A 15,258-nucleotide genomic window follows, 5' to 3' on the forward strand; every position below is an offset into this window, starting at 1 on the left:
AAAGGATGTTACTATGCACATTAAAGGAATGCAGTCTCCTAAGAAAACAGAGTTTGCTCTGCCCTTTCGTCTACAGCTCCTTTCTGTTACTAAGCCAGCACAGCCTGTAACTGATGTGGACCCCAAGTACTTGTAACAGGGCACCACCTCCATATCCATTACCTGAATAGTGACTGGGCGCCGATGAGTTATGGTACAGTGAAAGTCAATAAACAGTTTCTTGGTTTTGCTGATGTTAAGTTGCAGACAATTCTCAAAGTTCTTCATCTGTCCCTTTTTCTCTATCCCATTACCATTGTCAATACAATCCATTTATATAGAATCGTCTGACACTTGCTGCAAGTGATGTGGCCTGGTGTTATATTTATAGTCTGAGGTGTGCAGAGTGAACGGGTGAACAGAAAAAGTGACAAGACTATAATGATGGCTCAGAACAAATGTGGTTCTGTTTTTATGCTTTTACAGAACATTACTTTTTTCCAACTTAAAAGAAACTAAAATAGTGGCAAATACTGACAGCAGGAGTTTCACGTCTTCAAAATAGTAATTAAATTTCAAATGCATTCAGCACACTCACAGCGTGTAACATTACCAGCATCAATCTATACTATAATACTGTTGAAAAACTTTTAAATCAATCAAATTATATTTTGAACAGCATACTTTGTAGTTTGTTTATGAGAAATATCACCCAACAACAAGGCATTTCAAACAATATACATAATATTAATAAAATTAGAACAAATAAAAGAGGGAAACAATTTAAATGTGCCATTTCAGAAAAATGGCAATTTTTGAATTTTCAAAAGTTGTCCTGAAAAAATATCCTTTCCAAATGAACAAATATTTTTAAGGTGGGCAGGCCATTTGCTGCATATTTCCAAATTAATTCAAAATTAAATTTTATTTAATACAGCATGACTCATGACATGTAGCATCAGATCTTTGGTTTAAATTAATATATAATGTATAAAGTATTATCAGTCCATACATTATATTGCATCTTTTATAGCAAACATATTTCCAATGTGCTTTACAAAGGCCTTGAGTCATTTTTTTAATTAATAAATGACCCTTTTTCAATGAACCCTTGAGGTGAATGCATTGAAGAGGATCTGTTTTGAAAAAGGGCTTTTCAAAAAGCTCCTACACTAGCTACTTTTCCTATTTAGGATTGACCTTTCCTATTAATGCCTTCTTTATTCCATTATCTTGAGCTATGTTATTGTAAGGAATAATGAGCACAAACACAAGCTCATCCTATGAGGAACTAGCTACAACAGCAAGTCCTGTCGATCATGAAAAGAAAGCCGTAATATTGGACAGCTGCACAGTGCTTACAACTGTAAGCAAGAAAGATGACAAATTGGATAAATAACTTGCATGCTTACATGCTTCTATGTATACATGTAACGTGTATGATAAATACATTTTGAACTTACTGTGTAATGGTATGCTTAGGTAACTCGAATTAAATAATATAATTTAAGCAGAAAATACTTCCTTATAAACAACATTTTGAGTAATCACTCTGTCTTCACTGGGAATTGGTTTCCCTTGTTTTACTGTATCAAGTACTTTAACTTTTGCTCTCAAAGTTACTCTATACCAGGGGTCCCCAACTCCAGATCTGGAGGGCTGCAGTGGCTGCCGGTTTTTATTCTAACCCTTTTCTTAATTAGTGAACTGATTTTGCTGCTAATTAACATCTTTTGAATTAATTTTAATTGTATTGTTTTTTAAGATTTGTATCCCTGAATCTCTTCATTGTTCCTCTGAATTGCTTCATTTGTTCCTTAAATGGCACCCAAACAGAAATGAAATAACTAAGTCAGGCGATGTTTGGCCATATGTAAAAACTAGTGATGATAAATCAATACCAAATATATCTGAAGTTTACCAAGTGTTGGAAATGGTGGGCTAATACAAAAATGAATACAGTAACACAGTTAAATCTTCATTAGCCTAAAAATCTGTGTTCTTTACGCATGTTGTTCAAATTGGAGTTTCTATTATGTGTTTAAAACAATCTACATATTCATTGCATTCATTTCAGCATTTTACTCACTGAATTTATTTCGGTGTGTTGAGTATAATATCTTTATATATAATATGCTACCGTGGCTGTCTGTTTGTCTGTCCAGGATTTTAAATCACCTGTAGCTCGCAAACCGTTTGACCAATTGACCTGAAATTGGGTACACATATACTATGTGACGTCTACTATCCATTTTCGGCGTGATGATTTTTATTCCTCTTTTTATTTTTATTTTATTTTATTGTAGAATCAACTCTCGGCAGTGACCAAAAGGGATGCGGATGGGCGCTGTTCTCATCCCTACCACCTTCACCGTCACTTCCCCTACCTCTACATATCTTAAATCATTCTTGAGGCAGATTGAAGAGTTAAGTGACAGCTTAAGTGAAAAATTAAAGAAAATGTACAAAGTAATTGCAACACAAACACTGACTTAAATCAATTTTAACTTGAAAAGATGCTGATGATAGAAGAGAAGAAGTGGGCCTCTAGGGTGGAGAAAAGAAGAGCTGCTCAGGAAGCATCAAGTACATCAACCTCTGAGCAAACGAATGCTAAATGTACAGAGAAACAGTAGGAAAACTAGGAATGCTCAAGTCAAGTGTATTCACTGCACGTTATCGTGCAGTGTGCCGTTACTGGTTTATTAATATTCAGATTTGTGAAACCTAAACTGTCATTCATAAGCCGTACAAAGAAATAAAGGTGGGATAAGTCTAGTTGGGTTATATTAATCACTGAAGAACCAGCACTGTAGACACACTATTTTAAGGTTCAAATATCGGAACCCTAGATTGTCTAGTAACATCAAGTCGAAATTTAAAGCACCATAAAGTCCTACTCTTCACCAAACTACTTGATAACTTATTCCATGTATCTACAGTTCTTTGCATGCCAAAAAAACTTTACACCATTTGTGCAAAATCTCCCAATAACAATTTTCCGAACCTGTCTCCAAGTTTTTATAGCACAGTTTATTTTAAAGTAACAGGTGGGATCTACTATACTAATTCCTTTCATAATTTTAAACATTTCAGTCAATTTCCCTCTTAATCTCCGTTTTCTTCACCTGAATAGGTTTAACCTTTTAATCTCTCCTCACTGATTATATCTCTTAGTCCCATAATCAGCCTAGTTCCTCTTCTCTGGACTTTCTATAGCAATACTATGCCTTTGTTGTAATATTAATATAAAACTATACAAAATATTTCAGGTGAGGCCTTAATAGTGTCTTATAAACCTTAAGTATAACCTCCCTTGACTTTTACTCCACATGTCGTGCTTTATAAACTAACATCCTGTTAGCCTTCCTGATAATTTTGGAGACTGTACTGATATAGATAGTGGTAAGTTCGCTATGACTCCTATGTCCTTCTCATAAAGTGTACTTTCAAGTTTCACACCCCATTGTGTATTTCATCTAATATTTTACTTCCTGCATTATTAAAAATTACTTACAAATTTCATCTGCCAAAGCCTTTATATGCTATCCAACTCCCTCTGTGACAAATTAATTGGTTCTACATAATCTGCCCTTCTGTCTAGTTGTTATCATCTAAAAACTTAACCACTTTATTGATTATATTCTTGTGCAGGTGATTTATGTATATTAAAAAAAAGCAGAGGTCCCAGTACAGATCTCTGAGGAACACCGCTTTTAACATCACCCAGTTCTGAAAAGGTTCCCCTCACTATTACGATTTGCTTCCAGTGTGGAGTTACTTTGGTATCCACCTACAGACAATTCTCTGAACTCCTACTTCTTTTAGGTTGCTATATTATGAAATATGATACACCTGGCAATGCTGCTGCCTTTGTCACAATTAGCACATTTTTCTTCCTTCTGGGTCTGTTCAGAAGATGTTAATGTGGTGTAAAGAAAGCAAGATGATCCAGCTCACCAAAACAAGTTTTAGTGGAAATTTAAAATGATTATGCATATAGAGCATAATGATATATTAGAGCATAAAAGACAAACTTTCATTACAAATTTGAGACTAAATTGTCTATCATGCCATACCTAAACTAGCCAGTGCATTGTGTTACTTACCAAAAATGTCACCAGATTTTTCTGCCTTTATGAAACAATGTAATATGGTTTATGAGACTCGCTCCCCTGTTAGATGATACTTTTGATAGTTGATTAAATAAAACAAACAGGGGCTCATGGGAATCTAAAATAGTCAGGGCTAGCAAGACCAAGAACTGTATTTAGACAACTTAAGAATTAAAAACAGAAATGGACATCACTGCTTCCATATTTCTCATCAAGCCAGTTCCTGGGAAAACATCAGCTAAAAGCCTTTGATTTGCCTTACATCCTACCGTCACACTTTTACAGCTCAACATATATAAACATACATATATGTTCCCCGAGGTCAAAATGTTTGGAATGAAACACAGCATATAGTCTTGTCTTGTTCACATATGGAATTTGTGCAACCTTTTGTGGAGACAGGTTCACTGTTAGGGATTTGTGTACCAGGCAAAAGCACAAATGCACACATTCACCTTTATATAGTAGACTAAATGTTTTTGACTAAACATTCCAGCAGTATTTGTATACTCTTTTCTTCATAAGAACTGTGCACATGTTTAATGCTTGAGTATTTTGTTCGATATCTTATTGCTATGAAAATTAATTTTGTTTTCCGGTTCAGTTTGTTGTTGCAAATGCTTTAGTTGATAAGTAAGTAAGTAAGTGAACTTTATTGTCATTCATACCATACAACAGTACAACAACGGATGCATAGCTGAACTAAATTGCGTTTCTCCAGGCTCAATGTGCAGACATAAAAGACAAGTTCACGCAAGACAACATACAGACATTACAAACATTTCACTTCTTACACAGAAAGTAGGTAAGACAGCGTAAGACACACAAGGCAGCACAGTACAAACAATAAAAACAAAAGATATACTGTATATAAATGTAAGCCAGTCAGTGGGTGAAATATAATATGAAAGAAAATGATTGTGATATTGCACTATATGGATACAATATTTATACACAATATATGCAATATAGACAATGTAATATTGTACGATATTACAATACAATATAATGTAAACTTAAGACCTATTTGTGGCAATAAAGTGCACAGTAAGTAAGAGAGCAAAAGGACAAAGGTTACTTAATAGAGTTTAGTATTCTGATGGCCTGAGGGAAGAAGCTCCTGTTAAATCTGGTCGTTCTGCGGTGCATACTGCGGTAATGCAGCATAAGAGACTAAGAATTTTTATGATTGCTTGACCCTCACTTGCAGTTTTGTTGTGTTCTGTTTTTCAAGCTCTGATCTTTACCACCTGGAAAATATTTTACAAGCGATTTACTGTTTTCATAGAACAAGGCTTTCACTTGCCAAATCTGCACACTAAATCCAATCCTGGGCAATAACTGAAATGGCATAATTTTCCATTTGATGTACTGTTCTGTTTAGAACATCTTGTACTTGATACTATGGTTAGAAAAATGTTGTCACTTCGCCTCCTGACAGAGGAATACATGGATCTACAACTGGTCCTCAGTATGAATGGAAGTTCATTGGATATACTGTACTGTAATACTTTTTCATTAATCATGTCTTATATTTTTATTACTAAATTTATTAATTTGTACAAGTGGAAAACACTTTAAGGTATATTTTTATGCAAGAAAAGTATTACATAAGTAAAGGCAGTGTTATTACAACACTTAGGTTCCAGATAAAACTGACTTCTACAACGAAGAGACCACTTGTACAACAAGTTGTCAATGATGTACAACTTAATTCGTTTGTAGATTTCTTTCAAAAAATACTGAAAATTACAACACTGGGATTTAGGCTGGAATTTTAAATTGCAAAAAAATACTGAGAGTAGCCAGGTAGTTTATTCAAGTATTGGGTAAGGTCAATATTATCTATAGAAGGAGAGAGGAGGGACAGAGATTTCAAGGCTGAGGGCATGCAAAATGTTTGATAAAATCTCTGTGTTTTTGTGACCAGCCTGAATCCATTTAAAATGATCTTCCTTCAAAGTAAAAAAGGCAATAGTGTGATGAAGGGCTAATTGAAAAAAAAATAGAGTCTGAGAATCCTTTAGATGCCTTTTTGAAAATTCGTTTGTCTTTTACTGAGGAGAAGCTTCTCTCTGGCCACTCTATCATTAAGCCCAGATTCATGGAGAGTGTTGGCTGTCATTCTGGAACTTTCTTGCATTTCCACTCAGGTTCTCTAGACCTCAGCCAGAGTGACCATTGGGACCATGGTCACCTCTCTTACCAAAGACCTTCTCTCTCGATTGCTCAGTTTGGCTACATGGCCAGGTCTAGGAAGAATCCTGGTTCTTCCAAACTTCTTCCATGGTAAGAATTAGGAAGGCAAATATGCTCTAGGGAACATTCAGTGCCATAGGAATTTTTTGTAGCCTTTCCAAGGTCTGTGCCTCAACACAATCTTACTCGCTATGGAACCTTCTATAGACAGGTGTATGCCTTTCCTAACCATGCTTAATCAACTAAATTGACCACAGGTGGACCCTAAACAAGGTATAAAAACATCTCAATGATGATAAGTAAAATGGGATGAATGTGAGACAGATTTTAAGTATCATAGCCAAGGGACTGAATACTTGTGTTAATGTGACATTTTAGTTTTTTTATTTTTAAGAAATTTGCAAACATTTCTATTTTTTTTCTAAAAGTATAAATATCAAGAATAATGCTACCAAAACAAACGGAAGATCCTAAGATGATGCTCAACTACCAATGCTTCAACCAGTACCCCAATCTTTTATTGCAGTTATTCATAACATCAGCCACGAGGTTTCTTTTCGATTACATTGAAGGCATCCCAAATTTTCTTTCAGAGTCAGTATTAAGTTATTTCAGGGCAGCTTGAAGGTAGTGATTAATAATTTAAATTATGGTTTGTTGAATTTAATGAACTTATTTATGTGGGTTATGGAAATAAATAAATAAAGTGATGTGAGAAAACATGATCTTATATTACAGGTTTATGAAGTCAGTTCAGCCTATTGTAGAAGGTGTTGAACAATGAAGCTAAAACCTTATAATCCAAGTTGTGCATAGAAAGCCCATTGCACTTATACTAGCCAGACTATCTGTGATACACATTTTAACATTTATCTCTTCCACGTAGGCAGATCAGTAACTTTTGGTGGTCTAGAAACTAATTAAATGGACTTTATCACAGAAGGTTGATGAACCTGTCTTCATTAATGACACCGCATAACCAACAACGCATTGCTTAACTTGGTAATAGTAAAGTGTGCAAAGAATTAATGTAAAGAAAGGAGTTATATAAAAACTTTTGTTCTTATTGCTTTAGAAATACCCTTTAAATATTTAAATACTTCTTAAATATTTATAAACTTCTTGAAGACAGTACTGCTTCATTAAATTAAATGTTTATGATTCTGAAAGTAAGATTAAATGTACCAACAAAAATTTAAAAAATGTAATTTCAAATGAAAATATAAGTGTAATAAATTTGCATTGAAACTGAAATTGCAATGCCATCATAACATACATCCTGATAAGAGGACTTTCATTACCCTCAGACTGGAGTACTTGGTTAAATTGTGAACTGTACAAATCACAGGTTATATTTCCTGGAATGCCATCTATATGTTGTTTCACCCACTTTCTCCTGGTTAGGTGCACAGGGATGCAGAACAAGCACAAAGCAGAAATTTGCCCTAGATAAGAAACAAATGTATTCACATGACTAGCTAATAAATACAGGCGTAAATAAAAACCATTTCTGTGTCTAGTTGATTTGATGAGGAAAATAGTTTAGAAAATATAAAACAGCATTTACACTACTGCCAAGCATAATACACAAGGAAAACAAGACTACAATATAGCATTGACAAGTAATTTGACAAGGAAGCTATAAATCAAAATTGTACAAGTGAATCAAATAAAGTGCTATAAATAACAAAGCATTCTGATTTAACCATTCTAAGCATTGATGGTTTTGGTTTCAGATGATTTGTTTTTTCTACTTATACATTTATTAGCAAGTTTCCAGTGTGCAGAACGAGATGTTGTTCACCATTTTGGTTTTTGAAAAAAAAGTGAATTTTCAAAATGTATTAAAACAATATTAACGAGGAAGAAATTACTGTACTTTCTTAAAGAAAAAAGAAGTATTTGATGTTAAATGGGTGGTAAAGAATTGGCTATTTAAACAAAAGCATATTAGGCAAGATACAGTACATTGTTTCACGAATTTGATTTAGCATCTCTCAATTGGGCAAATGGTTCCCTCAAACGTTTATGAGATTGTGCATTTTCATTTACATAGTAAATAAGTAGTACTAGGGTATTGTACCATTTTAGCCATTATAAATGTAGAGAAAAGTCTAGCAAAATGACTCAGACCCCTTGATTATATCTTGCCTGAAGAAGGGGCTTGAGTTGCCTCTAAAGCTTGCATATTGTAATCTTTTTAGTTAGCCAATAAAAGGGGTCATTTTGCTTGACTTTTCTCTACATAGTAAATAAGCAAATCTTTGGGGCAATGTTTCCTATCTCCCTGTGGATTAGCAGTGAAATGACAAGCATAAGGCATGGAACAACTGGTAGAGCTTCCCTGTGATGCTAGCAGACATTCCAGATGAACAGTGCAGTCCATGTGACATTCTAGTGCTTAGCAGAGTATGGAATTACACTAAAAAATTAAAGCTATCCGTTTTGTGCTACTTTAATCTGACATTATATTTTGAATGCTATATACATGTTCATCGCTTGTTATACAAAATATTCACCAAATTTCTTGAATTTTTACATACATGCTAATATATATATATATATATATATATATTATATATATATATATATATATATATATTTCAAGAAATGATAGTCCCAGAGACAACAGGGACAAACAAATTCCACCACAACGAATTACCAACAAAAAAGGAATCCTGACACAAGGTACTACTGTACTGCTTTACAGCACAGTTCATCAAAGTAAAGTCCATAATCCAAAAATGGATATCAAACATTAATATTTTAGCTGTTTTCTTTTGCTTTTCACTTTGTTATAATTATGTAATTTTTATATATAAATTATGTTGTTTAATTGCTCTCATTCATGATTTTTTTCCATAGTATTTACTTTGATTTTATCATTTATTTTTACTTTAGGTTTTGTTTTAAACTAGCTGAATAATCTTCATGTTTTTTAGTTTGACTTTCCGTGGTGCCAGTTTGTTTTTAATGGGCATCATCATTTTGTGGTCCATTTATTTGCAGTTGCTATTGAATTGCTAGGCTTGGTCATCCTGAAGTATGTAGTGCCCAACAAGATTGTTGCATTTATTTAAAGGTCAGCATTGTGCACTTCCTGGGTGTCCAAGATTCTTGATACTCTTTGTGAATTAGGTTTCTAGCTCTTGATCTTTTACTCCTGTGTTCTTGACAACACTTTGGTTTACTGTTATGGTGTTGACAAATTGATTTAGTGATCTCCCAATTTTGACATTTGGCATTTTTTTTTACCATATTTACTTCTTTTAGTCCCTTAGTCTTTCAGTCTGCCATGTTTCCACTGTGTGGCAGTGTAACTATCACTTCCACTAATATCAGGATCACACTGTGCAACTAAAGTTATGTAAGAAAAGCAAGTCTGTCTGCAAAACACCAAAGTAGAATACAGATCAGGAATTTGTGTTGTGCTTCCCTGGAATATTTTGATTGTGAATTTTTCTTCATGCATTTCTTATAGTTTGTTATTTTTACATTATGATGCTGGTGCCATTGGATGCTATCTACAGCATTTCAGATGGTGGCACACAGCAGTCATTATTTCAGTTTTGGATCATCTCTATCAACAAAGTAATGAAGCACACATTGCTATAACATATTCAAGTCAGAATATGACCTTTGGTTTAAAATCTTCTTTAATTCTATGTTCTTACTCTATCTTAGTGGTTATGTTTTGGTCACCCAGCTTCTTTTGATTTTTTTCTTGGTATTTTAACTTTTGCCTCTGCATTTTCTTGTACAATCTAAATACAGGCCTCTTTTTTGTTTTTTTGCCATGTTTTGGCATGCCATGCCTGTTTCAAATCTTAAAAGATATTTGATTTCTTTTTGGCTATCTAGCCTTTTGCTCGCGATGGCTTTAACTGTCTACTTGGCTCTGACCTTGTTATGCTCTTTTACTGGGATTCAGTTAATCTTATTAGATACCTTTGCATATTTCAGTTATCTGTTGTTTGATCTCAGCCTTTTAAGACTAAGAATTTGGATTGTAGGTATATTTTCCTCATCCTTGTAACTAAATTGTAACATCTTTGTTTAGTTTCAATAAATTTAAAGATCAGATAACAATAATTACAAAAAGCAACTCAATTAAAAACAGTCAATACAAACATTCAACTGTAATCTTTTAATCTGTAGTCAGGACAACTTTATTGTGTAGACATACATTAGCACACTAACTTACTGTGAACCTAGCTACAGAGGAAATACTTGTGTAAAGTGTGAAATAGCAGCGGAGTGGTGGCTCTGAGGCTAGGGATCTGCACCGGCAATCTGAAGGTTGCCGGTTTGAATCCCGTAAATGCCAATATGGACTTTGCTCTGTTGGGCCCTTGAGCAAGGCCCTTAACCTGCAATTGCTGAGTGCTTTGAGTAGTGAGAAAAGTGCTATATAAATGCAAAGAATTATTATTAACATACTTATTTGTAATTTTAAATATATTTGTTTTAAAAATTACAGATTACACATGAGAGAAAACTCATCTCTTGCTGGGTTGCCTTCAGTTTCACCCTTGACAAAGAATGTTAGTGGAAAACCAACATCTGCTAAATTTCCAAGACAACACTTAAGACTTTCTAGTTTGATTCAAGAAGAAATGTGAGTATATCATTGCAGCCTATAAACAAAAAGGCATTCAAAGCAGTGGAAATACCAATCATTGCCTTGACCAAAGTACTTGAAATCTTAGGATTTTGCTACATGGCAGTGCAAGCTTTCTAAAAAACAAATCCTGTATATTTATTATTGCTGGTCATGTCCTTCATAGGCAGAGTCACTACTAGTCAACCCACTCTATCAAGTACAAGCATGTTTATGAGTGACGATAAAAGAGTTAAAGCATTTTAAATGTTTTGATAAAATTTTGGAAATCATACATATGTCATTCATACTGATTATTACAGCAGAGTTAATATTGTGCTTTTTACTTCTTCCATTCTAATAATGCATTTTAAATATTTAATTTAATACTGTCATTTTCAAATAAAAATAAAGCACATAGCCTATAGGAACAAATAGGATAGAAGCTTTAGTATGAGTATAATAGGACGGAAAACAGGCAGCTACATATTTGTCTCATTCCAAATTAGTGAGAGAGAGAGATGACATATATAATAATAAAAATATTTTTAGCCATGTAGAATAAACCTGATAGTATCAGGGTAGCAGGGACCTGATACATCTGATCCCATTCCTAAAGTAAATGCTGTTACTACTCCTCTCTTCAGTGTGTTTTTACTAAAATATTCTGTGTATGCAGTAAAAAGGCACACTAACCTAAGAAGTAAAGTGCTGGACTGTAAAGAACTAGGCTGATGGTTCACTGCACCACTGTTGTCCTGTATAACCCTGAGTCAGGATACCTGCCAGACTAGTACACACTGTAGACATATGGAAACAGCTGTACGTAACTGGCCCTATACACAATCTTAGGTTCTAAATCACTATGTAAAGAAACTATGTGAATATAAAGTACATGTACATTGTATATGCAAGCATTAGTTTTATAAAGTGATGAGAATAACACTATAATGTAAGAAAGGTAAATTTATTTACAAAAAGCTTAGGTTAGATTAGGTTAGATTAGGGTTAGGGTTAGGCTGTAATATCCAACAGGGAAATTTGTTTGCAGGAGGAAAATACAAAGCATAAGTCATTGTTACAGATACAAGAAAATAATTCAAGACACAAAAACTGAAAACTAGTGTGATCATAAGTGCACACACTCAAGATTAGTACAAAGAATAATAATTACCTTTAACAGTACAGAAAATAATAATTCAGAATTTAGCAGCGTCCCAACAAGTAACAGAATTCAAAAGGCGTATAGTTCTAGGAATGTTATAGCTCTGGGAATAAAAGATTATTTAAATCGTTTTCTCTTTACCCTTAGGAATCTAAATCTGTAGCCTGATGGTAATAGCTGAAATTTATGAAAAAGAGGATGGCTATTGTCTGAGTGAACTGAGTAGGCCCTCTTTGTAACCTGTTTGTGAACTCAGTGACAGAGGTCGTTGTTTAGATAGTTTACATTCTTAATGCTCAGGTTTCCAAACCAATATATAAAAGCAAATGCATCAATGAATTCAATAAAAGCCCTTAAAACGTATCCTTATGGTTTTGTCCACTTTAAAACAACTGAGTTTCTTACGAAAGAATAGCTGATTCTATCCCTTCTTGCAAATTTGTTTTCTGTTGAGATCAAAGGTTAGCCTGTTATAAATGATTTCCCACAGATATTTGTATTGCTCCACCATGTCATGTCCATATTCTCTCCTTTAATTATTGTTGAAAGAGCTGGAAGAGGAAAGCACATAAAATCTACAGCCATATATCTGGTCTTAGGGATAGTCAGCTATAAGAAAAAATGATCACATTGTTTGTACAAACTAATCAACAATAGTTCCATGGCTGTCCTCCTTATCTTATAACAGATTCACAATGAAAGTCATCTGCAAATTTGCCTCCATGATTTTGAGCCATTAGAAAGACACTGAAAGGACTGATGGCATAATGGTCAGTGCTACTGTGAGTCTTGTGTTCATGTCCTGGCCCAATCACTGCCTATTTGAAATTTGCATGTGCCTGTATCTGTTTTTTTCTGGGTACCCAGGTTTCCATCTACATTTTGAAAACATGAAGGTTATGTTAGTTGGGGACTCTGTATTGGCCTGGTGGGAATAAGAGTAGGGGTTTGCTTGAGTGTGTAAATTGATACAATGGTCTTATGACCAAAGGCAACAACACTGCCTCTATAACCCTGAATCAATGTATTAGAATAGATAATTTGGAAAATTAATTACAATCAATTAAACACATGCGCTTTTGTAAATAATTATTGCATTATATGTCTGATAATATTGTCACCTGAGCCATCAACTACGATTAAAACAAATATTTAGCAGAGAAATAATGGAAAAAACACTATCTTTTCTAGCTACTTTTATTATGGTCAAGGATTTTTCTCTCCACCATGGAACCTGATGTCACAGCAGTGAATGAACCCATTCTACTAAGGTGCATGATGACATGATGTGTTTCAGTGTCTTTGCCAGAGGTGGGTCACAATTATTAAAAGAGAAGACTACATGTTGTTTAAAAAACATTTGTCATCACAAAAAAGAATGGCTATAGTAAGCCAATGAAAAATGTAGCAGACTACAAAAAATGTAGCTTAAAATTTTACTGGAGACATTTCTAATTTTAATGTGCAACTTCAGAACAAGGTTACAGTCAAATATTTCAAAGGGTCTTGGCTAATGATCTTGCCAAAAAATACATTCTTTTGTCAATAACTAACACAAAACTGAGGCTTACACTTAGATACTTAGCATAGAAAGACAAAACAAAACAAAATAAATTAAGAGTATTGTGGTTTCTGGGAAGAGCATATTTTTTAAAATACAAATCTTGCAGAAACATGTATGATGCCAATATAGTGCATGAATCATTTAAAATTAAAATATGTTGATAAAAACAGATATGTACTACAGCTGCATTTCTTTCTTTACAGCATAAAGTAAAGAGATCAAGAATATTCTATCTCCTTATGAAATGCCTGTAAGTATGCAGTGTAGCATACAGTTTTGTATCTACTTTATCTTTATTAAACAAACACTGCACACTGAAAATTTATGCTACCTATATCTGCAGTTGAATTCATATTGTAAAGTCAGTATTTCAACATACATACAGTAGATCTACTTTTATAAGAAGTACTTCTACTTGTATTGAGAGAACATGTAAGTCCCACAGGGAATTCTCATACATCAGGGACTAAAGTGCTGTCTGGTGACAACTCTACTTATTATGCCACTCTAGCTTTTCTGTGTTTGTCAATTTATATCTATCTATTTAAATTTACGCATGTATTAATTCACCTCTAGAAATTTTGACAATATATATTGATTAATAAAATACTTTTTGCTCAGGATTGAAACCTACAAAATAATGCTAACTAGACCAGACATATTGGCTAAAAAATAGGCTTATATTAAAATGCAGTTTAATATCATTAATGCCTGTATGTCAAGAACATATTGGTGTTCATTTTCTGAACTGACCTTTCTAGAACAAGGTTATAGGGAAGCAAACCATATTTCATTATCAACAACAGGTGTAAAGCAAGACCCAGCCTAGGTCTGAATGCTAATGTATTAAAAAGGACACATTTATACAGTACAACCATTATGAATAATAATAATATACAACCCACTCACCCACATTCACTCATACAAGACTGGTTTACCAATCAACGTAAATGTTTAAATGTATGTGTGTGGAAAACCTACATGAAAAGAGGGAAAAAAAATACAAATGCCAGTGACAGCAAGAGAATAAAAGTCTGCCGTGAGTCAAGCCAGTACAGTATATGCATACATATGCTTGTGTGTATAAAAAGTAATCTTCTCTCAATCTTTGGTTTTATCACTATAAATTAACGTACTGGAGAGGGTGTGCATTGTGTCAAAATGTACATGCTACTCACACAGTCTCAAAGTGTATATCAAGTCTTTCTCAGTTGGTTTTGAAATTTTTTGAATGGCATTACACCAAAGCTGAGCAAGAGGGATTTTGAATGCCTTTCACTTTCTCCATTACATTCACTTTCATACCACTACAGCATAATTACTTTCAAATGGGCCCCAAGTGCACATCTCCTCTCACCATCCTTTTTACACTTGGGGAGAGTGGCTGTGTTTTTTTCTGATTAAGAGATGTTCTGAAATACACTGTAAAAATTACATGAAAGGTAATTATTGTTATATTGCCCAAGATGGAGAATGCAAACAACACATTTTTAAAAATTTTATCTGTATGCACCCACTGACTCATTGATACTGGCAAACAGTCTCATTGAAATGTCAAATTGAATTAGAAATGCTTTTCTGGTCTTAGCAAAAGGGAAGTGCATGAACAAAAGTAAAAGACGTGAAGTCATTCACC

At 33.9% G+C, this 15,258-nt stretch overlaps 1 protein-coding gene across 2 annotated transcripts in view; it reads right to left on the reverse strand.

Moving 5' to 3' along the window:
* Window positions 1-15,258, reverse strand: part of slit3 (slit homolog 3 (Drosophila)) — a 566,711-nt gene that overhangs the window by 169,449 nt on the left and 382,004 nt on the right. The gene's annotated exons all lie outside the window — the stretch shown is intronic.

This window comes from Erpetoichthys calabaricus, chromosome 11, assembly GCF_900747795.2.
Source record: "Erpetoichthys calabaricus chromosome 11, fErpCal1.3, whole genome shotgun sequence".
In the NCBI taxonomy this organism is placed as follows: domain Eukaryota; kingdom Metazoa; phylum Chordata; class Cladistia; order Polypteriformes; family Polypteridae; genus Erpetoichthys; species Erpetoichthys calabaricus.